Source organism: Ovis canadensis, chromosome 7 (genome assembly GCF_042477335.2).
Source record: "Ovis canadensis isolate MfBH-ARS-UI-01 breed Bighorn chromosome 7, ARS-UI_OviCan_v2, whole genome shotgun sequence".
In the NCBI taxonomy this organism is placed as follows: domain Eukaryota; kingdom Metazoa; phylum Chordata; class Mammalia; order Artiodactyla; family Bovidae; genus Ovis; species Ovis canadensis.
In genome coordinates this window covers 93,489,496-93,513,550 of record NC_091251.1, presented here as the reverse complement: position 1 = coordinate 93,513,550, position 24,055 = coordinate 93,489,496, and the positions used below count along the sequence as shown (strand labels likewise).

General features: G+C 40.5%; 1 protein-coding gene across 1 annotated transcript in view; it reads right to left on the bottom strand.

The window, feature by feature from the left end:
* SIPA1L1 (signal induced proliferation associated 1 like 1) overlaps positions 1 to 23,815 on the bottom strand; it is a 165,966-nt gene extending 142,151 nt beyond the window's left edge. The window contains exon 1 of the mRNA XM_069596926.1: positions 23,682 to 23,815. The gene's annotated coding sequence lies outside the window, so the exon portion shown is untranslated. The remainder of the gene's footprint in view (positions 1 to 23,681) is intronic.
* Between the last annotated feature and the right edge of the window lie 240 nt (positions 23,816 to 24,055).

The following is a 24,055-nucleotide window of genomic DNA, read 5'->3' as shown; positions in this document are numbered from 1 at the left end:
TCACTAATTAGCAAAATGCCTGCATTTCCTTACGCATTGCAATCCACCCCACCCTTCGGTGCTAATTTATGAAGACAGCAGAAACCAAAAGCTGCTGTGGGCAGACCTTTCCATAGCCCCCAGTTGACGACAGAGAACTGCTAACATCCTTCCAGGTGACGGGCAAAGAAAACCAACTTCCTCAGGAGCTCGTCAATCAGGAGGCAAGAGGCACAAATTCTGAGCACAAAATCCTGCATGGTTGCGTACATCCTGAAAATAAAGGCAGAGGACCCTTTTCCAAGGCTCCACAAATGACACAAGAGTTGGCCTTTAAATCCCTGCCAAATGCATGTTTGCAAAGATGCTGCTGATCCAGCACTGCGCTGCTGGGGCCGCATTGTCTACAAATCACGGCTGACACCCAGGCCGACCCGGGCTCGCTGTGCTCCGCTCCCCAGCAACAAGCACTTACTTCCACGATAATTAAGCATCTCGCTAGTCGGCTTCCTGCCTCCCAGGCAGCCGCTTTAATTTCTCCTGCGCTCTGCAGCATCATTTTAGAAGACTCGCTGCTATTTAAAGGCTGGAACATTTAGGGGTGTTTCAAAAATGCACGCCGCCTGCGGAACATAGGGCCAAACGAGCTCCAGCTGGGCTCGCACGGCTGCCTAGACCAGCCCCACACAAAAGCGCCAATTGTTTTCCCTCTGGCTCCTCTTCACCATCTTTTGTGAAAGGGATAAGGGTTTCACACCGCTACCCAATGAAACCTGACTTTCGACCTCTCTAGATACTTCTACCGTCAGATTGCTATAATGTGACTGTATATCTGGGAACTGTCCAGGCTCCTCTTGAACTGTAAACCTTCAAGTGGAATAATGTGCTAACTGTTGCGTCTGAAAGAGACCATGTGGACACAGCCAAGGTTCAAGAAGTGCTCCTTATAAAATGGAAGGAAACTGGGCAACTGAACCAAAATGCAAAGTAAACACTAGCCCATCTCAAAGAAAGAAAAAAAAAGTCTTTTGACAGCCCCAAACCACAATTTATGAGCTATTTTGTAACTAGGGAAAAAAGAAGCTGTTTATTTCAGTGAGACAGCTTTCAAAGAAAGAATATACTGACATACAAAATAATTCTCAATAGATTCTTATGAAAATCAGATGTTTTCAATGTCTCTCACAAACTTACACAGAAATCCAAATAAATCACCTATCGTTCCCAGAACTGACATTCTCTAAAAGGCCAGTGCACCAATCCCCCAGGGGAAAGACTCATTCGTGCCACATTTCACTTCCCTTAGAACAGAGCTGACTGCACGACTGTCTTGTTTTAGTATCTGTGAAGTTGTAGGTCAGCACTAAAATACAGTAAGTAACACTGACTTGGAAATGCCTGCTCTTGGTGGTCACTACTACAGGACTCCTGTTCAGAAGCATCGCATATGCTTCCTGGGTCTTTTTAACAGGTTTTTAAAAATCTTACACAAGTGGGCTTCCCTGATGGCTCAGCGGTAAAGAACCCGCCTGCCAATGCAGGAGACACAGGTTCGATCCCTGGTCTGAGACGATCCTACATGCCGTGGAACAGCTCAGCCTGTGTGCCATGACGATTGAGCCATCGACCTGGAGCGTGGAAGCCGAATGCTGAGCCCCTGTGCTACAACTCCTGAAGCCCGTGCGCTTTAAAGCCCAGGCTCCACAACAGGAGAAGCCAATGCAATGAGAAGCCCTCCGGAAACCAGAGTGGGCCCCCCTCGCTGCAACTAGAGAAAAGTGCTCGTATCAAGGAAGACTCGGCACAACCAAAAATAGATAAAATTACTTTAAAGTCTTACAGAGATACATTTCTTTGTAACTAAAAAAAAACTGCCAAGACTCCTGCTTCATCTTGATTATGATAACTCTGTGTTGTCTTTTAATTTCAAAATATACATGGGCACATGAGAGAGTGCCCACACACTCAACGACCTTTACATTCTTGACCTCTCTCTCTCCTGAAATGCTGTCTTCTCTAGGCCTTCATGATGAACACATTCCTCTTAATTTCCGCTTTCTTTTGCCTCTTTCTTTTGGCTCCCTCCTCAGGATCACTGGTGGCTCCATTTAAAAGCAAGTGATTCCAGGGTGGTACCCTCGGCTTACTTCTCTTACTAGCGTCTAGAGTTTTTGAAGGTGCTGTAAAGGGTGTTAGTATTAGGATGCATTTGAGCACCGAGTGCATTAGGATGAGATCGCAGGTCTGGGGATACTGGAGTAAAAACATTACTCTGGAAACCAGGGTGTTGACTTGGCTGGATCAGTTGCCTGTGCAACTGAATGAAGCAGAATTAGGAAACTGCTTGGGAGAGATAGCTGCATGGTAGCCAGTACTGTCTGGAGATGTCATAGATACCCACAGCTTTAAATATATTACCTCTATGCAGTTATCTCCAAATCTCTTCTCATGACCCTTTCCCTTAAATTACAGGTAAAATATATGCAAGTGCTCATTTGATATCTTCCTTATTTATCCATTTCAACATGAATTATTAAGCAGAAAAATAAGATTTTTCCAAGAAATAAATGAGTGATAAGGAAGTGAGAACAATAAATAATTGGAGGAACCAAAGGAAAAGAACAACATGGGAAACTTTCTTGGTGCCAAGGGCATAAAAATAGTTTAAAGGTTACACAAGAAGATGTGGGAAGGAAAGAAAACAAAAAACTAACAACCACTTACAGCTCCTGCTCTGAAATAATCCACAGTACGATATGGCACATTCACTAAAAAGATGCAGTGTGCATGCTTCGTTGTGTCCAACGCTTTGGGACCCTACAGACCGCGGCCTGCCAAGCTTCCCTGTCCATGGGGTTTCCCAGGGAAGAATACTGGACTGCGTTGTCATTTCCTCCTCCAGGGGATCTTCCTGACCCAGGGATGGAACTTGCATCTCTTGAATTGGCAGGTAGATTTTTTTAACCACTGAGCAACCTGGAAAGCCCATGAAAAGATGTAGCATTCTCCATCAATTACCTCTGTATTTCAAAATGGGATGTTGGTAGGTCCCTTAACTGACACAGCCTCAGATACAGGGCCAACTCTCAATGATTCCAGGCAATAGAAGAAATTTTGATGAGGAATAACTATACAAATATCCTGAGATTACACAGATAAACAATGTGAATATTTATAAAGTGTCACTGTAAATAGTTTATTAAGCTATATACACAGACTTAAAATATCCATAAATATTCTTTAGAATATAACAGGAAACTATTTTAAAACAGAAATATTACATCACAGTGTTTGGACATTAGATTAGCTACGATAACCAAATAAAGCCAATGATTTCCCTTACTTCCCTTCTTCGCTTTCCTGAATTACAGCCACATTACATAAAAGTAACATCTCAGATAGAAGGGACATCTCACTCTTTCAAATCAGCCTTGAAACATGTACAAACATCCCCATGCAACGTCCTGGATAATTTAAGCTTTATGAATCAGCATTTAACTTTTTAGATTGGAATTTCCCCCGTCTTTCATTTCCGTTCTATCTCTTCAACAAAAATCAGGAAGGATTGGGAAGAGATGAGTTGATAAGTCTAGTTCCTGCTCTCCAAATGTTCACTATCTAAAAAAGACAACACTGATGGAGACAAAGTAGATTCAAATAATTTGCCCTCAAATTACCAAAGTGAATAAAGAAGTTATAGATACAAAACATACCTAAACAGATGAATTTACATTTGAGTTTAGAGATAAGAAAACAATTTAAAATGTGCTTGTTTTAACAGAGTAAGGAGCAAAAGAAAGAATAACATTTGCCTCCCAACTACCCTCCAAGCAAAAAGTTTGACGAAGAAGGTTACATTTCAAAGGTCTAGTAAGGCTGGAACATACTTTGTGTAGCTGCAGGTGAAGGAAACAACATGAAAATTCGGCAGCAAGCTTGACGGCAGAAGAGGGATGATAAAATATAAAGGATTTGAAAAAAAATATTTTTTTAATAAAATTTAAAAGGTTTGGAGCCAGACACATGGTAAGAATTACTGATGGGTAAGAAAATGATTCAACAGCTGGCAAAATAAAGGAGAACAGAAATAAATGTGAACATTTATCTTATATTTGAATATGAGAAAACTCAGGCAATAAGCAATTAGTATAATGCCAAGAGGAGGAGCTTATCGGGAGGAGCTTAAAGTAATGAGGTAAAGATAAAATGTAGTAAATAGAAAGGTAACCATACCAGAATTATTAGAGGAAAAATAGCATTTGAGGTACAGCAAATGAATACTTGAGGGCGGGAGGAGAAGGGGACGACAGAGGATGAGATGGTTGGATGGCATCACCGACTCAATGGACATGAGTTTGGGTAAACTCCGGGAGTTGGTGATGGACAGGGAGGCCTGGCGCGCTGCGGTTCACGAGGTCGCAAAGAGTCAGACACGACTGAGCGACTGAACTGAAATGAATACTTTCAAGAAAAAGAAATCAGAGCTCATCAGGGGCATGCAGATTCTGTGGCTGGCACCCAGGGCATTAAGAGAGCAGACTAGATCCATGAAGGAGTTGAGTGTTTTTAAAAAAATAATTTGTCCATTAATATTCATTTAAAATCCATTAGAAAGTTACTCATCAGTCCTGCAAATTGTGATCTAGTACTGATCATCTAATTACCAAATAGGATCTGGGGAAGGGGGATATAAGAAATGGACAAGGAGCAGAGAGACAACCAATAAATGTCTACTATTCGGGAAGAAAGGCTTGTCAACTTTCCCTAAATTGTGTTTCAAATCCTTCAAGTTATTAATTCATAAAAAAGCGTTCCATAATTAAATAAGGAAGGGACACACCATCACCTGCATTAGGATTTGATAATACAGAAATATACAGTTAAAAAAAAAAACCCAACACAACTATTAAACTAAGATATTTCTTAACTGATTTGACCATGGACTTATTTTTTTAAGAATATTTTTATATTGTGCATTCTATTGAATGTAACTGAGGACAAACAAGCCCAGTTTCAGAACTCAGGATACAAACAAAATGGTTTATACACTATAAATTTAGTTACTTTTTAATTATGTATAGGTATATAAACAAGCCAAAGGAAATTCACCAAGGGAGTTATAATACTTGTCTGTAGACAGATTATAAATAATTCCTTTTTAAAGTATTTAACTATATTATCTATTTTCTAAAATGAGCATGCATAACTTTTGTAACAGAAGAAAAAGTTTAGAAGAAAAAAACCAACTCATTCTGTTACTAAAAAGAATAAACTATCTGAGAATGTTGTTATGATGAACACACACTTGAATACTAATTATTAAATACAGCACCATGTAAAACCTCAAACCATTCAAATCACCAAACAAGTCAAAATGCAACAGATGTCAAGTCCTTCCAATAAGATGATCTTGTGCTAAATCCTCTGATTAAAATGGAAGCAAAGGAGGGCTACATAAAATAGAAAGTACTGAAGATTATAAGATTTAGCAGTATTTACAAGATTTAAATAATTACTCCATACAGATGATTAATACAATTGCTTGCATTCCTCATTTTTTTGTGTGTATTTAACACTTTCTTTATATTTAGTATTGACACAAAAGCCCCCTCCTACCCAAGAGTCTCCATTCCACCCTTTTGCAAGGTTGCAGTGTCCTGGGTAATCAGGTGAGGCTGCCTAAACAAAGCACAGACTGAACTGTCATCACTTGTTGCCCTTTCCTGGAATACATCTACTTTCCCACGTACACGAGTGAAGTGAAAGTTGTTCCCAGTCATGTCTGACTCTTTGCAACCCCACGGACTAGACAGTCCATGAAATTCTCCAGGTCAGATTAACGGAGTGGGTAGCCTTTCCCTACTCCATGCTTCTCAGCTTTTGATGTTCCAACCCTCCTCCTGCAGACATTCGGGCTAAACTGGAAGAAGGTCACCATTTGGACTGCAGACCAACACTCTGGAGAGTATTATCATATTGTCCTGAGGTATCGATGGCTCAAGGAAACTGTATATTTAACCCAGAAAGGAAGAATCTATTGACTTTCTCTGAAGGCAGGAGGTAAAGAGACAGTCTAAACTGCATTAAGTTAGACTTAAACTAGATAAGCCGTGAAAATTGCCTCTGATCCACATATGACGAACCGCAGCTGAGAATCTGCATCAGTAAGGACAGCTTTTCAGGCTGCCAATATGGGCTATGGGAACACCAGCTATTGGTGTTCTACATAAGCCAGTCACTATCAAAAGAGAAAGCAAAGAGGGAACATTTCCACCCTCAAGTCCCTATAATGTAACTGGAAGAGGACCAGAGGGTTCAGTAAGACAGAATGTCACAACTGACTTTGTCAAAGACATCAAGGTTTTCTCACTTGAGTATTTAAAATCCAAAAAGAATTTAAGAAAGTGCATTTGAGACACAGAAAAAGCAGATAAAGTCCCATCAGTAAGAACAACGGGTGTCTGTGTGTGTGCTCAGTCGTGTCCGATGCTTTGTGACCCACGGACCGTAGCCCTGCAGTCTCCTCTGTCCGTGGAATTTTCCAAGCAAGCATACTGCAATGGATTGCCATTTCCTACTCCAGGGGAATTCTCCCAACACAGGGATCGAACCCACGTCTCCTGGGTCTCCTGCACTGGCAGGCAGATTCTTTACCACTAAGAACAATGGGTAAACAGAAAGTTCCTTCTAAGCACAACCCTAATACCCTAATCACTGTTAATCACAGTTTCACCAGTAACCATGTTTCACTTAGCAGATTTTAAAATAGCACACCCAAGGGCAGAGAGTTTAAAAGGAAAAAATTAAAACACAAAATCAGTCCACCTTGCCTTAGTGTTTCCTTAAATACAGTTGCTGGTGGGTTATTTGTCTGCTTCACTCTATGCTTACTTCTAAGGATAAACTCTCTCCCCACGGTGCTCAGAGAGCACAGGACTCTGCCATCCTGCCACTCCGTGACCCGTGAGCCTCCCCTGAGTCCTCATAAGCCCCCCAGGAGGCGAACATCTCCCTTTCAGAGAGGGAAAGCACGCTGACATGAAAACGTGGAGGGCTCGCTCTCTAATAAATCTGAGCTGGCAGTTAGAGGAATTACGGCAGAAAAACTACTTTGGAAACAAATTATAAAAGAAAAAAGGCCTCCATTTATAGCCTGAGTATTACTTCTGAAGCCCAATCCAGACATGAATCTCAACACCCAGTGGGGAAAGAATGCTGCAGGAGTCAGGTCACTTGCCTTCCACGCGCCTTCAGAGGTCCCTCAACTGCAACCCTGTTGCCATCTGAATTGGGCCTGGAGCTCAGAATTAAGTGGCACCTGCTCCGGTTTCTTTCTAAGAGCAGGAACAGGTCTGCCCTCCACAAACCAGCACCTTTTTATAAAGCTCCACAATGGCTGAAGCTGAATCGAGGGTGTCCCTCTTGACCTTACATTCAGCACCTAGAATTGTGAGTTATGAGAATGAATAGCTTGTCTGATCCTTTCATTTTCCACACAAGGCATCTCAGGGCCAGAAACTGTTAAGTCCACCATGGCAGAGCCCACGTGTGCAGTCAGGTCTCCGTGCCCTGACTTCTGCCCTGGTTGCTATACCGGGCTGTCCTTCCAGAACTTGCTTCTTCAATAATCTCCTGCCACCAGCTGTAACTACATCTGAGCATCCATCTGTACTAGCTACTGTGCGCTAACTACCTGGCTTACTCCCCACATCCCTCTGCAGGCAGGTATCACCCACCACCATCCAGGGCTGCTCAGAAGAGACTGGGTCACTGCTGGGTCTGACCCCTAAGCCCTGCTCCTGGCACCAAAGCATCCACCCTCTTATTAAAATGCCTCTCCTGCTGTTAATACTACTTTCTGCAATTAACTCTACACATGGTTGGGCTTTTTCTCCCCAAGTGGATATTAGGTTCTGGAGGACAGAGAGCCATCCAATCCTTATCTCCAAAGCACCTAAGCTCAGTATCCTTGAAATGGAATTTTTTGCAACAAAAGCCACATGCTCCCAGCTAAGATGAACTAGAAATTACTTGGTACATTAACAGAATTTATATTGTAATCTAAAATGTAATTATGGTTAGCTCATAAATACTGTGTTGAGGAAGACAAAAAAAAAAAAAAAACACCTCACACCACTGAAATTTAATAAAGATTTCAACTTCATCACTCTCTCTTAAGATTAACCTTCACAACAGTAGTGAATGAAAAATAACAGCAGTTTGACCTTCCTCCTTTCAGTCCATTCCTCATCAAAGTGCATGAAAAATAACCATAAAAATGAGCAAATCTCTTAAAAGAAGTGAATCGGTTAGAATGAGATAAGGCACAATCACATGAAATACTGATGCACGACAGAATCTGCTATTAATAATCGTAGCAAGTAAATTAATCCACAGGAAAACAGAAGGAGGGTGTTCACCACAGCATGCATGGGAAAGACAAGAGAAACCAGAGGTTAAAAGCTGTCACCAAATTAATGATGGTCAAACTAATGTTTCTGTTTCACCCTCAAATAATTCTTCTCCCATACAGAAGTCTCCTCTTTGCTGCCCCCTCTTTTCAAAGTTTTTTTTTTTAAATAAATGAATATGCTCCTTGTTTAAAAAAAATAAAATAAAGAACTGAAATGGTGCTGAAAAAGTGAAAAAAATATGTCTTCCTTCAAGACATCCCAATCCCAACCCCAAAGGCAGCCACTCCTAAAAGTTTATGAATTCTTCCAGACTCCGTGCTGGGAGCACACACACTAAGACAAGCATTGAAGAAGAAGGGGAGAAGGGAAGCAGCCCAGGGAGCAGCTCACTGCCGAGGAGACTTACTCCAGTACTTGTTCAGAAAACAAGAGCGAAAGAATCTACTTCCGCTCAGGAGAGGCAGAGGACCTCCCCCTGCCAACCTGACATAAAGTACTGGATGAATCCCTTCACAGCTGACATATTTTCAATCTGTTATGTACTTATCCCGGTTCTGAAAATAGGAGCCCTCTACAAATGTTTCTGGCAACTAGTCAACAAAAATTAAGGCAAGAGCGAATGAAATAACTTTAATTCAATGCACACCACAATCCTCCAAGTTTCATTTTAACTATGTAAATTTTTTTCACTAATTATGTAAAAAATTTTAGTAATGTTTTAGTAATTATGTACATACACAGATCTATACACACTTTATATATAAAACATTCAAATAAAATTATTTTTACTTCTGCCTCCAAACTTAAACACCCCTGATTTCTAAATGAGAGTTTACTCACAAACCTATTAACTTTATCACTTAAATGTTCATTGACAAACTTAAAAAAAAAAAGCTCAGTAAAATGCAAATGTTCAAAGATAAAACTTTGTGGCAGAAGTCTTTTTTTGTTTCTTGGCCACCCTTTTTCATTTTTGTGGCAAAGTGAAATATAATCCCCTAGCTGGACATGATAAATTTAATCTGAAAATGTAGTCCTGTATGTCTGCATTATAACACTTTAAAATATGATCACTTTGCCTATACAGGATTGTTTCTAAAGTGCATGCAGGCAAGCCCAACACACTCTCTTGCTCAAAACCTCACAATAACTTCCCTCTAAATTTCCAAAGGCATGTTGGAACTTCGTGGTTAACAGTGCAGCCTCTCTGCACTCTGTGAACCTGCAGCTCCAATAAAAGGGTAAGAGAATCAGTTCCAAGTATTTGAACACACCTTGAATGCCTTCAGGAGAAACCAAGTCGCAACTTCTACTGAAACACAACTGGACACAATTCTTCTCTCTTTTCTTGGGCTTACCCGTCCCTCTGTGTGCTGTTTTAACTCTTTCTCCTCCATCAAGGTTGCATTTGGGTATCATCTCTTCCAGGAAGTTGTTCACACTCTGTCCCATCCTCTGACATGTTACCCTTTTTTTTTTTTTTAAACAGTATCCCTTGAGAGGACTGCAGGTAATTTATGGATGATTAAAAATCAAGAGAGGGATCCTCTACTTTAATGAAAGTATGATTTCACTCTGCACTCACCTTTCTAATACCAGCTCTGTTAGCAATTAAAAAAAAAATCAAAGGACTGTCAGTTTTTTTGACAAAATAACTGATTTCGAAGGATTTTTTAGACAAAACTATCATAAAAGCAGGCTTAAAAGAAAGAATATGTTGGAGTAAAACAAAAAAATCTCTTAACAGAGCACAATTACATGAAAAGAGCCTAACTAGTGTTATAATCATCATAGGTTATAATAAGCTACAAAAGACATAGAAATCAAAACAACACTGCATCATTTTATACCTATTAGGAAAAATTCTAGGAATGTGCATCCTCCCACTGTTATTGGAGCTACAGTTAAGAGATGTCCTTGTGTTGCTAGAAACAATGGAAACTGGTAGAACCCTTTCAGGAAAAGAAAAAACAGTGGGTAAACCAGGGAACAGTCATATTGCGGGGCTCTGTAACGTCTCTTTTAACATCTGCAAATGGATTTGCTGCTCAGCATCTTAAGAGATATTCCTCTGCTGTACTCAGGACTCCTCCTCACACTCATACCAGCCTCTCTAACCTTTGTTCCTTCCACAAGCCCCAGGTATTTCCCATTCCTGGGAGCTATGAGCACCCACTCTTCCTCTTAAACTCCCCAACACTCCCCCCATATCTTTGGTCCCCAGAGAACATCCTGCTGTTTTTTTGAAGTTTCCTGATACAACACCCCCTAAGCTACAAGTATCTCAAGCCAGGGACTGCACCTTATTTAACTTTATCTATCTAAGCCTTCAATAGAGGCTTAAAGATACAGGAAAACAAGTGGTACAGCAAAAACCACGAAGTGACTTTACCCTCTGTAAGAAGGAAAACCTGTGGTACTAAGTTACTACTATACTATTTACTTAGTATTTTTTCACTTACATTTTAAACAAAGTAATACACATACTAGTTATAGGCAAACAGAACTTCAGGCATTTAAGGTAAAAACAAAAACCAAACCGTAGTCCTCCATCGTCTTTACCCCTAAGAGCAATCAATTATTTCAATTTATAGCACCACTTCCTCCAGTGTCTTCATGTTCCTAAACCACAGACTCAGGCGCTATTTCTTGATTAATCGACATTAGATATTCTCTGTTGGAGCTCTGTTTTGGAAGATGAGAAATAAGCATGCTTCCAGAAAGTGTGCTCCCCCTTCCCTTGCTCTATATTATGTAAACATGCATGTAGAGATGAATATGTGTTTATGTGTGTATCACAGTTATATCACGCTTATACACCAGTATTTACTTTCCTATAGCTATATTTGCTCAATTGCTTACTTTGTTTTTCCTGGAGTTAATAATGGCTTTTTTTTCTTTTTTTCCATTTGCTTAGTTTCTATATACCTACCCTTAGTTCTTTCAAAACTCAACAAGAAACAAAACAAAACAAAACAAAACAAAACCACACCATCCGCCAAAAAACAAAAACTAAGAAAAACCCCCTTCTTCTCATAACAGTTTCTCACATGGTCAAAAGCCACAAGTGCCCTATCGATTCCACGTCTCTTTCCTGGAGACCCTTCTAGAGCTGGAGACCTTGCATATTTGTATCTAGATCCTCCTAGAGTTCTCCATCGTCACACTCCATTCCAGCCCTGCTGATCTCTAGGGCTACTGCTCAGGCATCTCCAGAAACATACCATCACCATCATTATCCTGACAGTTCCTTCTCTCCTCTCTTGGGATGAATTCCATGCTTCCCAGATCTCATTACCTTCTCTACTCGCTCATTTTGATGGACCCTATCCTCATTCAGCAACTGCCTAAGAAGTACTTAAGTGTTAGGAGTTTTGTGTCCTGGCATGTCCAGCCTTAATATGACTGGTGGTTTGGTAGTCATGTACAGATCTGAGAGTTGCACCATAAAGAAAGCTGAGCACTGAAGAACTGATGCTTTTGAACTCTGGTGTTGGAGAAGACTCTTGAGAGTCCCTTGGACTGCAAGGAGTTCAAATCGGTCAATCCTAGAGGAAATCAACCCTGAACATTCCTTGGAAGGACTGATGCTGAAGCTCCAATACTCCGGCCACCTGATGCGAAGCACTGACTCACTGGAAAAGACCCTGATGCTTGGAAAGATTGAGGGCAGGAGGAGAAGCGGGTGACAGAGGATGAGATGGTTGGATGGCCTCACCAACTCAACAGACATGAGTCTGAGCAAACTCCAGGAGATGGTGAAGGACAGGGAAGCCTGGCATGGTGCAGTCGATGGGGCTGCAAAGAGTCAGACACAACTTATCAACTAAGCAACAACAAAATTCTAGACAGTAAAATGTTTACCATTAGAATTTTTAAGGTATTATTTCATTAACTTCCAGCTTCAACTGTTGGAATTGAAAAGTCCAATGATATTCTGATTCCTGATCTTTTATATAATCTGTTTTCCAGTGATTTTTTTTAGGATCATCTTTTCAATACTGGAGTGGCCTTTGGAAAGCAAGTCCTTTTATAGTCCTTGTACTGGATATCCAATAGGCCTTTTCAGTATTAAAACACATCTCTTTCAGTTAAGTGAAATCTTATTATTTGATTTGTAATAATTTCTTTCTTTTTTGCTTTCATTTTGTAAATATTCTCCTTAAAGGATACTGTACTTTCTCAACAGTTTATCTTTTCTCTCACACTCTGCCCCATTTCTTTTCATTTAGGTACTTTGGTAAGTTTTTAACTTCATTTTCCAACAAGACTATTTAACTTTTCATATTGATTTTTGGACTCAAATTTGAAAAAATTTTGTGTCCTCTATTTCTTCTGTTTAAAAAAAAAAAAACAACCTGTTGTTTAATGACTATGATACGTTGTCTTACCCCTGCTAACATTAGACTAATTTTAAAGTGTTCTTTTCATATTCATTGTCTGTATTTCCCCCATTGCCTTTTCCTCTGTTTGTTGTGAGCTTAGTCCTCACGTGGAAGGCTCTGTCTCCTATCTGTTATCACTGGCTATCCTTTCACATTTACGGTCTGTGTGAGGGCAGGGCCTGGTGACTACTAAGCAGACCTTCCTGGAGCGGACTGGATGGGGACCCAGGTTCACCTGGGGAAACTGGACATAAGGGGAACTATAATTATGCCTGCCTAGCATCTGAGTTGGAGAAGGTGATGGCACCCCACTCCAGTGTTCTTGCCTGGAAAATCCCATGGGCAGAGGAGCCTGGTAGGTTGCAGTCCACAGGGTCGCTAACAGTGGGACACGACTGAGCGACTTCACTTTCACTTTTCACTTCCATGCATTGGAGAAGGCAATGGCAACCCACTCCAGTGTTCTTGCCTGGAGAATCCCGGGGACGGGGGAGACTGGTGGGCTGACGTCTATGGGGTCGCACAGAGTCAGACACGACTGAAGTGACTTAGCAGCAGCAGCAGCATCTAAGTAATCTTCTCCTATATCCAGGGAAATTCCATGCCTTATGCCAAGTCTGCCTTCCACAACAGAAGCTCAGAAGTGCTATACTGCAATTAATCAAGTCATTCTTACAGACAGGGTACAAACATAACTTGCCTCTCGGCCAATGAGATATGCACACCCTGGACTCTGAATTGAAAGGCAGTGTCTGCAGAGAGCGAGGAGGCTGTGAATCTATTTACATGAAAGCTGGTGGCGTCAGTGGCAGCCACAATGCACTGGCACCCTCATGCAAGCGCGGTGGTGATAAAGCAAAGCTGGACACGCCATTCTCGGGGGCAGCACCCCTCCGCCTTCTAGAGTGATCTGAGCGTCGTCTTGGCCACTTGGCTTCCCTTGTGCTTACCCATTTCCCAAACCTAGTTATATAGCCTTCCAAGTGATTCAGCAAGTTACTAAACACTATTTCCAAAAATTCCTTTTCTACTGAAATCAGACAGACGGTTTTCCCCCTATACTGGGGGGACCCAAAGATGCTACTACTTACAAGTCATTTTTAGAATGCGCTTCACTCTCTCTACAGAAGAATGGTTCCATTTTCCGCCTGGCTTCCAGCACTCTGGGAACCAAGCTCAGCCAAAAAGTTTCAAATAAGTTCTCCTGTTTCCAAAGCCTTTACAATTACAACAGTTTATGGAAGGGACCTGACTACATACCTACAACCAGCTCTACCTCCAAGTGCAATCTTACCAGCTACTTGGAGGCTCTAACCCTGGGATTGTAATGGGTTCAATTTTTGTAGAATTCCTCTGGAAAGGTCTTCACATGCAGCTCTCTCCACGTTACTCAGTTTTAATACATCTCTCTCTCTCTGCTGACCAAAACGATGTTGATAATGCTAATCGGCTCCTATTTCTGCAGCTCATATTTGACCTTGCATGTTTGTATCTTTTTCTATTCTTTCAGTAACACTGGCAGAGGGTTTGGGAAATATTTCATAATTGACAGTTTCCAGTTCAGACTAATAGCATTGCAGCCCCCAGTTAAATACATGCTGCAGTTAGATTCTTCCCCTCCCAAAGGGGAATGAGTACTGCTCATCCGGATTTAACAAATGTTAAGATTCTGCCAAATTTGCTTCATCTTACAAAGAAATAAGGTGGTCTATAAATGTAGCTAAAATATCAACTTTCAATCCCATTCTCCTCTCAGTCTCTCCAAGGAAACTTCTCTCTGAAAGAGGTAAGGCACCCTTCCCTCAAGTATTCATATATTTATGAAATCTAAGCAGATGATATCATTGGGAACACATCCTTTCACAACTTTGATTTTTTCAAACAAAACAGTCTTCCAGATTTATTCATCATGGTGCTACGAAAAGATATAGATCCTTTATAACAACTTTCGTATGCTTTACATTCTGTGTACATACTTGGGTTTGTTGACTGAAATCTAGGTTACTTTCAGATTTTTGCTGTTACAAAGGCCATTCCTTTCACATCTTCTTTGTGAACATGGGTTAAAGGCTCTCTAGAGAACTCTAGAATGGGAACTGCTGAAACCTTAAGTTGTAGTGGTTTTTCAACATTATTGGATACTATCAAACTACTCTCCAAAGTGGCTGTAACAATTTTATAATCCAACAGTCACACATAAAACAACATTTGCTGCCACATTTTCACCTTTAAATTATCAGTAGGATCACATCCAGTGTTATCGTGTTGCTCCTCTTCCACTGGCATTTCCCTGATCACTATTATAAGAATTTAAATTCATGCTGGAGGGCTTCCTGGTGGCTCAGTGGTGAAGACTACATCTATCGGTGCCAGAGACATGGGTTTGATCCCTCGCCTGGGAAAACCCCACATGCCCAACTGTTGAGCCTGTCTTCTGGAGCCCAGGAGCCGCAACTGCTGAGTCCATGTGCCTCAACCGCTGAGGCCCGTGGGCCCTAGAGCCTCTGCCACGCGACAAGCTACCACAATGAGAAGCCTGCACACTGTGACTGGACAATGCCCCTCCTCTGCACAATGAAAGAAAAGCCTGCAATGGAACAAAGACCCAGCACAGCCATAAATAAATAAATACAACCTAAATAAACAAATTCATATTGGTCTTACCTACTTATGTTTTGCCCATTTTTCTGCTAGATCTCTATCTTGTTGCTGATTTGTAGGATTTCATTACATCCATCACTTCATGGGAAATAGATGGGGAAACAGTGGAAACAGTGTCAGACTTTATTTTTTGGGGCTCCAAAATCACTACAGATGGTGACTGCAGCCATGAAATTAAAAGATGCTTACTCCTTGGAAGAAAATTATGACCAACCTAGATAGCGTATTCAAAAGCAGAGATATTACTTTGCCAACAAAGGTCTGTCTAGTCAAGGCTATGGTTTTTCCAGTGGTCATGTATGGATGTGAGAGTTGGACTATGAAGAAAGCTGAGCGCTGAAGAATTGATGCTTTTGAACTGTGGTGTTGGAGAAGACTCTTGAGAGTCCCTTGGACTGCAAGGAGATCCAACCAGTCCATTCTAAAGGAGATCAGTCCTGGGTGTCCTTTGGAAGGAATGATGCTGAAGCTGAAACTCCAGTACGTTGGCTACCTCATGCAAAGTTTTGACTCATTGGAAAAGACTCTGATGCTGGGAGGGACTGGGGGCAGGAGGAGAAGGGGACGACAGAGAATGAGATGTCTGGATGGCATCACCAACTCGATGGACGTGAGTTTGAGTGAACTCCACGAGTTGGTGATGGACAGGGAGGCCTGGTGTGCTGTGATTCATGGGGTCGCAAAGAGTTGGACACGACTGAGCGACTGAACTGAACTGAGTAGGAAATGGCAATCCACTCCAGTATTCTTGCCTGGGAAATCCCATGGACGGAGGAGCCTGGTGGGCTATATAGTCCATGGGGTTGCAAAGAGTCAGACATAACTAAGCACACACATACATGCATGCACACATTACATACTGTGGATATTAATCCTTCATGAGACATACGTGTCTGAAAGCATTCTCATTCTAAAGCTTGTCTTTTACCTTTATTTAAGGTATACTTTCTTGTGTGTGTGTGTCTGTGTGCACACACGTTTAACTGCTCAGTCATGTCTGACTCTGCGAATCTATGGACTATAGCCCACCAGGGTCCTCTATCCATGGGATTCTCAAGGCAAGAATGCTAGAGTGGGTTGCCATTTCTTACTCCAGTGGATCTTCCTGACCCAGGGATGGAACCCGCATCTCCTGTATCTCCCTTACATCGGCAGGTGGATTCTTTACTGCTTACCCACCCAGGAAGCCATACTTTCTTATACATGCATTTAAATTTTTTAACATGAAGGTCTCTGTTTTTTTTTTAATGTATTTACTTTTACTTGGAGGATGATTGCTTTACAGTGCTGTGTTGGTTTCTGCCATACATCAACGTGAATCAGCCACGGGTATACACACATACCTTCCCTCTTAAAACTCCCTCCCACCTACCGTCCCATCCTGCCCTTCTAGGTTGTCACAGAACACTGGCTTTGAGCCCCCTGCATCATTCAGCAAATTCCCACTGGTTGTCTAATTTTAATATGGTAATGTATATGCTTCAGTGCTCCTCTTTCAATTCATCCCACCTTCTCCAGCCCCCACTGTGTCCCTAAGTCTGTTCTCTACGCCTGTCTCCACTGCTGCCTTGCAGAGGTTCATCAGTACCACAAAGACAGGAAGGTCTCTTTGTAAAGTCTCTTTTCTGTTTGAATGGTCTGTTCTCTATCTGTATGCCAATTCACTACCAATCCAAATATTAGCATTATAATAAATCCTACTGACCCCGTTAATTCTACTCCTTCAACTAATTTTAGAATCATTCTGTCATGTTCCACGGCAAACTCTCTTGGTTTCGCTGCTTTGTTTAATTTTGAACTACATCAAATTCATCAAGTAATTTAGAGAACTTTAAATTCTTTATAGTATTGAGTCTTCTCATTCAGTAACATATATAGTGCCTCTTTATTTAGATCTTCTTTAAAATCTATTAATCCATAAAGTCATTGCATATCTTTTGTTACAATTATTTGAGGTACATTTTAATATTTCATTATTCTGACTAGGATCATTCATGTAATCACTTTACCTAATATATTGTTACTAGTGTATTAAAAAGCCATAGATTTTAAAAATGTATTTCATATCCAGTAATCTTACTGAACCCTTATTAGCATTAATATAAGTTCAATGATTCTAATTTTTTTAGTTACACAATCATATCATTGGCAAAGTAACTTTTCCCTTTTTTTCCTTATTGAGTTGGATAGTAGTTAATACGGCTTAATTTTAAGATGTAACAAGTTCACTTTTTGAAGGCTATATTCTACTTTGCAAAAGGATAAGGACTTCAGAAAAAGAAAAATAGTTGATTTTTTGGAAGGAAGGTTTTTCTCCTTTATAAATATGTTCCATAGTAATTTAAAAAAACACATATGATTTTGGAAGTAATATGTAAGAAAATATATACACTCCATAATTTTTATTAAAAGTAATGACAGATTGGAGAAGGCGATGGCACCCCACTCCAGTACTCTGGCCTGGAAAATTGCATGGACAGAGAAGCCTAGTAGGCTGTGGTCCATGGGGTCGCGAAGAGTCGGACATGACTGAGCGACTTCACTTTCACTTTTCACTTTCATGCATTGGAGAAGGCAATGGCAACCCACTCCAGTGTTCTTGCCTGGAGAATCCCAGGGATGGGGGAGCCTGGTGGGCTGCCGTCTATGGGGTCACACAGAGTCAGACATGACTGAAGTGACTTAGCAGCAGCAGCAGCAGTGACAGATTAGTTAGAAAGTCATGAAAATATGCCAGAATAATTAAAGGAGAAATAAATCTTACCATATGTGGTAATTTATTTGGGCAATGATGGCTCAGCAGTAAGAATCTGCCTGCAAAGCAGGAAGACTTGGGTTTGATTCCTGGGTTGGGAAGATTTCCTGGAGAATGAAATGGCAACCCACTCCAGTATTCTTGCCTGGGAAATCCCATTGACAAAGGAGCTTCACGGGCTACAGTCCATGGGGTCACAAAAGAGTCAGATAGCAATTAAATGACAACCTAAAGGGCTCTACCCACCCCATCCCCCCAGTCTACCATATTCACTAAAACAAATGGCAAGAAGTCTCTTTAGGGTGTTCTTATACTCCCTATAGCATGATTTTAGTAGGAAAAAAAAGATGGGTTTTATTTTCAAGAGCATTTTTAAAATGCTGTTAATTTGGATTTGGTTACGAAATAAATGAATGATGGAACCTTCAGTAAAACCATAAGGCAGGCCTACCCACTGTCTTCCCAAAACTGTATTCAGGGATCTTTCTACCTAAGAGCACACAAAGAAAATGACTTCAGAAAGTCTCCTTTAAGACTAGGTCTCCAATATCTAGTGAATTAGTAAGAGAACAGACAAAAATAACATCCTGATCCAACTGAGAAAGTTGTGTGGTACAACTGAAACGAAAACTGAGAAATAAAATGAAAGCAAAACTGTCAAAGAAATAAAAATGAAAGACAGTAGGGTTACTGTGAAAGTGAAAGACGCCAGGATAAAAATGAAAATTTTCAGGTAGAAACTCCAAAAGAGAAATTACAAACAAGTAGCAAAGAATCAATGTTCTCCCAGAGACAGCCCATTTCTCCACATTCTGTTCCACAAATTTTCATTTTTACAGATCTGCTAATGTGAAATCTAAATACTCTTTCTAAATAGTGAGAGATAGAGGGTATGATTGGGGGAATGAAAGGAAAACAATAAAAATGGTGCCTTTAACTGAAGAACTAAAGCACAGAAAAGTAGGGATAGAAACCTGTGAAAGTTAGCTAGTGCTTATTTTAGAGTTAAACGACTACATTGAGTGGAGAGAGGGGTGAGGAGGAGAACAGGGAAACTAAAGACAAGAACTGGTGACAACAAGGAAGAGGAAGAAATACTGCTCGTATTTCTATGCAGAGTATGTGTTGGAACAAAGCAGGCCTGTGTATTTTTAAACAAGACTCATAAAAATTAAATCATTTATTCACATGAAACCACAGAAAAGTGGGGTCTGGAGTATAGAAAAGAAAAAAGTGCAAAGACACTGTAAGTTATCAAAGAAAATAGTATTAAGGAAGAAGAAGGGAATGAAAGGAGTACATAGATAGCAGTATTTATTGAGCACCGACTGTATGTCAGAGACTAAAAATCACGGTGCATTGTAAGACCAAAGTAACTAGAAACACACAGAGGGCAGTAAAGGTAGAGAGGACAAGTTCCTAAGATTTGCTGTGGAGTTAGGGCAGGCTGCACCAAGCAAACAGATGAGCCGAGCCTGGAAGGCAAAACAGGATGGAACTGGATGCAGAGCTTGGAAAGAGCAGTTGAGCGGAAAAGGAGCATGCGCTACTGCAGACAGGACTGACCGAAAACACACGGCACAGGGCTTCCCTGGTGGCTCAGCAGCGAAGAATACGCCTGCCAATGCAGGAGACTTGGGTTCGATCCTTGGTCTGAGAAGATCCCACATGCGTGGACCAACTGAGTGAGCGCTGCAACTACAGAGCCCACGCGCTACAGCTACTAAAGCCGGCACACCTGAGAGCCTGTGCTCTGCTGCAAAGCGCAGCCAGCGCATCGCAACAAGAAGCAACCCCCACTGGGCTGCAATTTAAGCGAGCCTGTGTATAGCAACAAAGATGTGCAGTCAAAAAAGTAAATTAGCCTTTTAAAAAATTCTAAAACAACCCCCAACACACTGCACTATGAAGCATACAGAATCGTAATAATGGGATTAAGAAATGTGGATCCAAGGTCATGAGAAATAGTTTAATTCTGCAATTGTACTCCGAATCATATAAAGATACAAAAGGAAACAAATCATGACCCATGTCTCAGGAAGAGCGGATTATAATTCTTAAGGAGTCACAGCTCTAAAACCATCACTCAGGTTCTCAGATTTGGAAAAAAGAAAACTTAGTAATATGTGCGTGGAAGCAAAGGCAAATTACCTCACTTTATTGAAAGAACCTCATTTGGTAATACAACAAAAATCCCCAGAATCCAACAAGTTACTCTGAAGATGTATACATCAAAAGAAGACAGAAAAAAAATTTAAAGGAGATACTAACAAAAAACTATTAAAAAAAAAAAAAACAGAGGAAGCAATATTATTGGGTATCACGATTACAAAAACATATCAAGCTAGGTGCTATGGGAAAAGAAATATCTGTAGGGAATTCCCTGGTGGTCCAGTGGTTAAGACTCCATGCTTTTTCACTGCCAAGGGTGTGAGTTGAATCCCTGGTTGAAAGTGAAAGTGTTAGTCACTCAGTGGTGTCTAACTCTTTGCAACCCCATGAATTATCCTGTTCATGGAATTCTCCAGGCAAGAATACTGGAGTGTGTAGCCATTCTCTTCTCCAGGGGATCTTCCCAACCCAGGGATCAAACCCGGGTCTCTTATATTAGGGAACTAAGATTTCTCAAGCCGCGAAGCGAGCCCAGAAGGAAAGAAAGAAACATTTGTAATAAAATGACATTTTATATCACGTACTAACAAATGAGGCTTCCCTGGTGGCTCAGGGGTAAACAACCTGCCTGTCAAGGTAGGAGACACAGGTTCGATCCCTGGTCCGGGAAGATTCCACATCCTGAGAAGCAACTAAGCTCGTGCATGACCACGACTAAACCTGTGCTCTAAGGCCTGGGAGCCTTAACTACTGAGCTCACGTGAGGCAACGGCTGAAGCCGTGCACCTAGAGCCTGTGCTCCGCGATAAGATAAGAAGCCGCAATGGGACGCCCACGCACTGCACTGAAGAGTAGTCCTGGCTCACCACAGCTCCAGAAAGCAGGAACAAGGACCCAGACCAACAGGTAAATGAGTAAAACTTTAAAAAACAAAGTATCGTTCAACTTATATAAAAAAGTACTAACACATGCTGCTGCTGCTGCTGCTAAGTCCCTTCAGTCGTGTCCGACTCTGTGCAACCCCAGAGACGGCAGCCCACCAGGCTCCCCCGTCCCTGGGATTCTCCAGGCAAGAACACTGGAGTGGGTTGCCATTGCCTTCTCCAATGCATGAAAGTGAAAAGTGAAAGTGAAGTCGCTCAGTCATGTCCGACTCTTAGCGACCCCATGGACCACAGCCTACCAGGCTCCTCCGTCCATGGGATTTTCCAGGCCAGAGTACTGGAGTGGGGTGCCATTGCCTTCTCTGACTAACACGTGAAATCAAGGCAAAAACTAAGATATAGGAGAAATAAGCTGAAAATAATCATATCTAGTTATTAGTGAGATAAATATTAATAGCGTGTCTACTCTATATCAGGTATTATTCTTCACACCCAAGCTCTGAATAAAAGTAACAAAATTCTCTGCCTTTCTTGAAGTTACATTCTAGGGACAAAGACCGACAGCAAAGAAACAAATTTACTTATTTTTGACATGCTGAAAAGTGCTATAAAGAATAACGAAGCAGGAAAGGGACAAATGCTGGGAGTCTCAGTTTTAAAAATATCAGGAAAGATATGAATTAAGAAGTCAACATTCCTGCCTTAGCATGATGAGGAAAAGGAGCAAGGCAGTCATACAATGTGATACAGACCCAGAGCACACACACAGTAATGACAGAAGAAAACAAAGGATGAAATTAAACAAATAAAACTTATCCTGACCTCTACACCCTAAAAATGGGACCAACCGGCTAGTCAGTTTTCTATGGGATGTGTCCACAAACTGAGCGGACATGAAGGTTTTTCATTTTAAAAACCTCAATTGTATTTTGTAACACATAGTCTATATTCTTGGACCACAGTTTAAATTTTAGGAGTGTTCAATAAAAACAAAATCACTACATCTAAGAGCATATTGAAACACAACATATTGAAATCATGTATAACGCTGAAAAATGAAAAGCAAAATTTCTAACCTGTTAAGCCAAAATCACAAACTGAGATAAATGTGTAGTTTTTAGTATAATCTATAAACTGAGAAATCAACTCAAAAGCTCAGAAAAGTACAGGAAAATGTTAATAAAGAAAAAAGTAAAAATTAATAAATTACAAACATACTGTTAATAATAGAATAAGTGAAGGTATCTCAAACATTATTCTTTGATAAAGACAGTAAAATCTGTCCCCAGAAATTACACTGGCAGATATGAGGAAAATACTGGACATTAAATATATATATCAGCAAATACTTTTAAAAATCTGAAAATGAAAGATGAACAATGACATAGATGATTTTCTATTAAAAACACAATAGCCTAAGCAGAACAAAATATAGCTAATGAAGAAACAAAAAAAATTATCAATAAAATATATCCCAAATACAGGAGACACAGGGATTGCTGGTAATTCTGTCCAATTTGAAGAAATTTAAATTTCTTAATTAAATTAAGAAATCATGTGTTCCACTTGCATATGAAAAAAATAAGCAAAATAAACAAAACGTGAAGTAAAAACCAGCTGGGTATCTAACCCAATTAAGTAGTGTTAGTCCCTCAGTTGTATCCAACTCTTTGCAACCCCATGCAAGCCCAACAGGGATTTCCCAGGCAAGAATATTTGAGCAGGTTGTCATTTCCTTCTCCGGGGGATCTTCCCAACCCAGGGATCGAACACAGGTCTCCTGCACTGCAAGCAGATTCTTTGCCTTCTGAGCCACCAGGGAAGCTCAACTAGCCCAGTTACCCCTAAGTTGAACAGTGTTTCACTCTCAATATTCTTTAAAGAAAACTTAACTGTTATAACTTACATATTGAGAAATTACTATTTCTCACATACTATAATAACGTACATTTTATCAACATACACAAGTGAAAATTTGGGCGGTACAACTAAATCCGTTAGTATTCCACATAAATAACTGAAACAAGAACAAACATATAAGATTATCAAACAGACACAAAGCAGGCATTTAAAATTCTACACAAATTTCTCTAAGAATGGTTTCTGCTTTGGGTACATATTTTAAAGAATCAAAAAGAAAATCAATTGACTATTAAAGATTAGATAATTCTCTACAACTTAAAATGATATAAATGTTAGGGAAAAAAATGAGACAAAGAACAATTATTTTTCTGATATCATGGACATGATAGCTGTTATATTGATTATTGTACCCCCAGGGTCTAGCACATTATCAGGCACACAAAGAAATAAAATCACTCAATCATGTCTGACTCTTTGCAAGCCCATGGGCTGTAGCCCGCCATGCTTCTCTGTCCATGGGGATTCTCCAGGCAAGAACACTGGCATGCGTTGCCATGCCCTCCTCCAGGGGATCTTCCCAACCCAGGGATTCAACCCAGATCTCCCACATTGCAGGCAGATTCCTTACCATCTGAGCCACCAGAGAAGCCCAAGAATACTGGAGTGGGTAGCCTATCCCTTCTCCAGGGTAACTTCTTGATCCAGAAATCGAATCAGAGTCTCCTACATTGCAGATGGATTCTTTGTCAGCTGGCCTGAATACTATACATTAGGGATAAAGTATATAATTACTTACATAAAGAGCTTGCACAAAATTGTTCAAAAAATGTTAATAAACGTTTTTTGTGAAGTGACAACTATGGCTAACAAATGTTAGTGAAAATTTATCATTTTACAATGTACAAAACATATTTTCTTATTTAGAAAAGTAACTGGAAAAAAAACAGGAAGAGCTGGCTTATAAGAGAAAGAAAATATGATAGGAAATTTTACCTTACTATC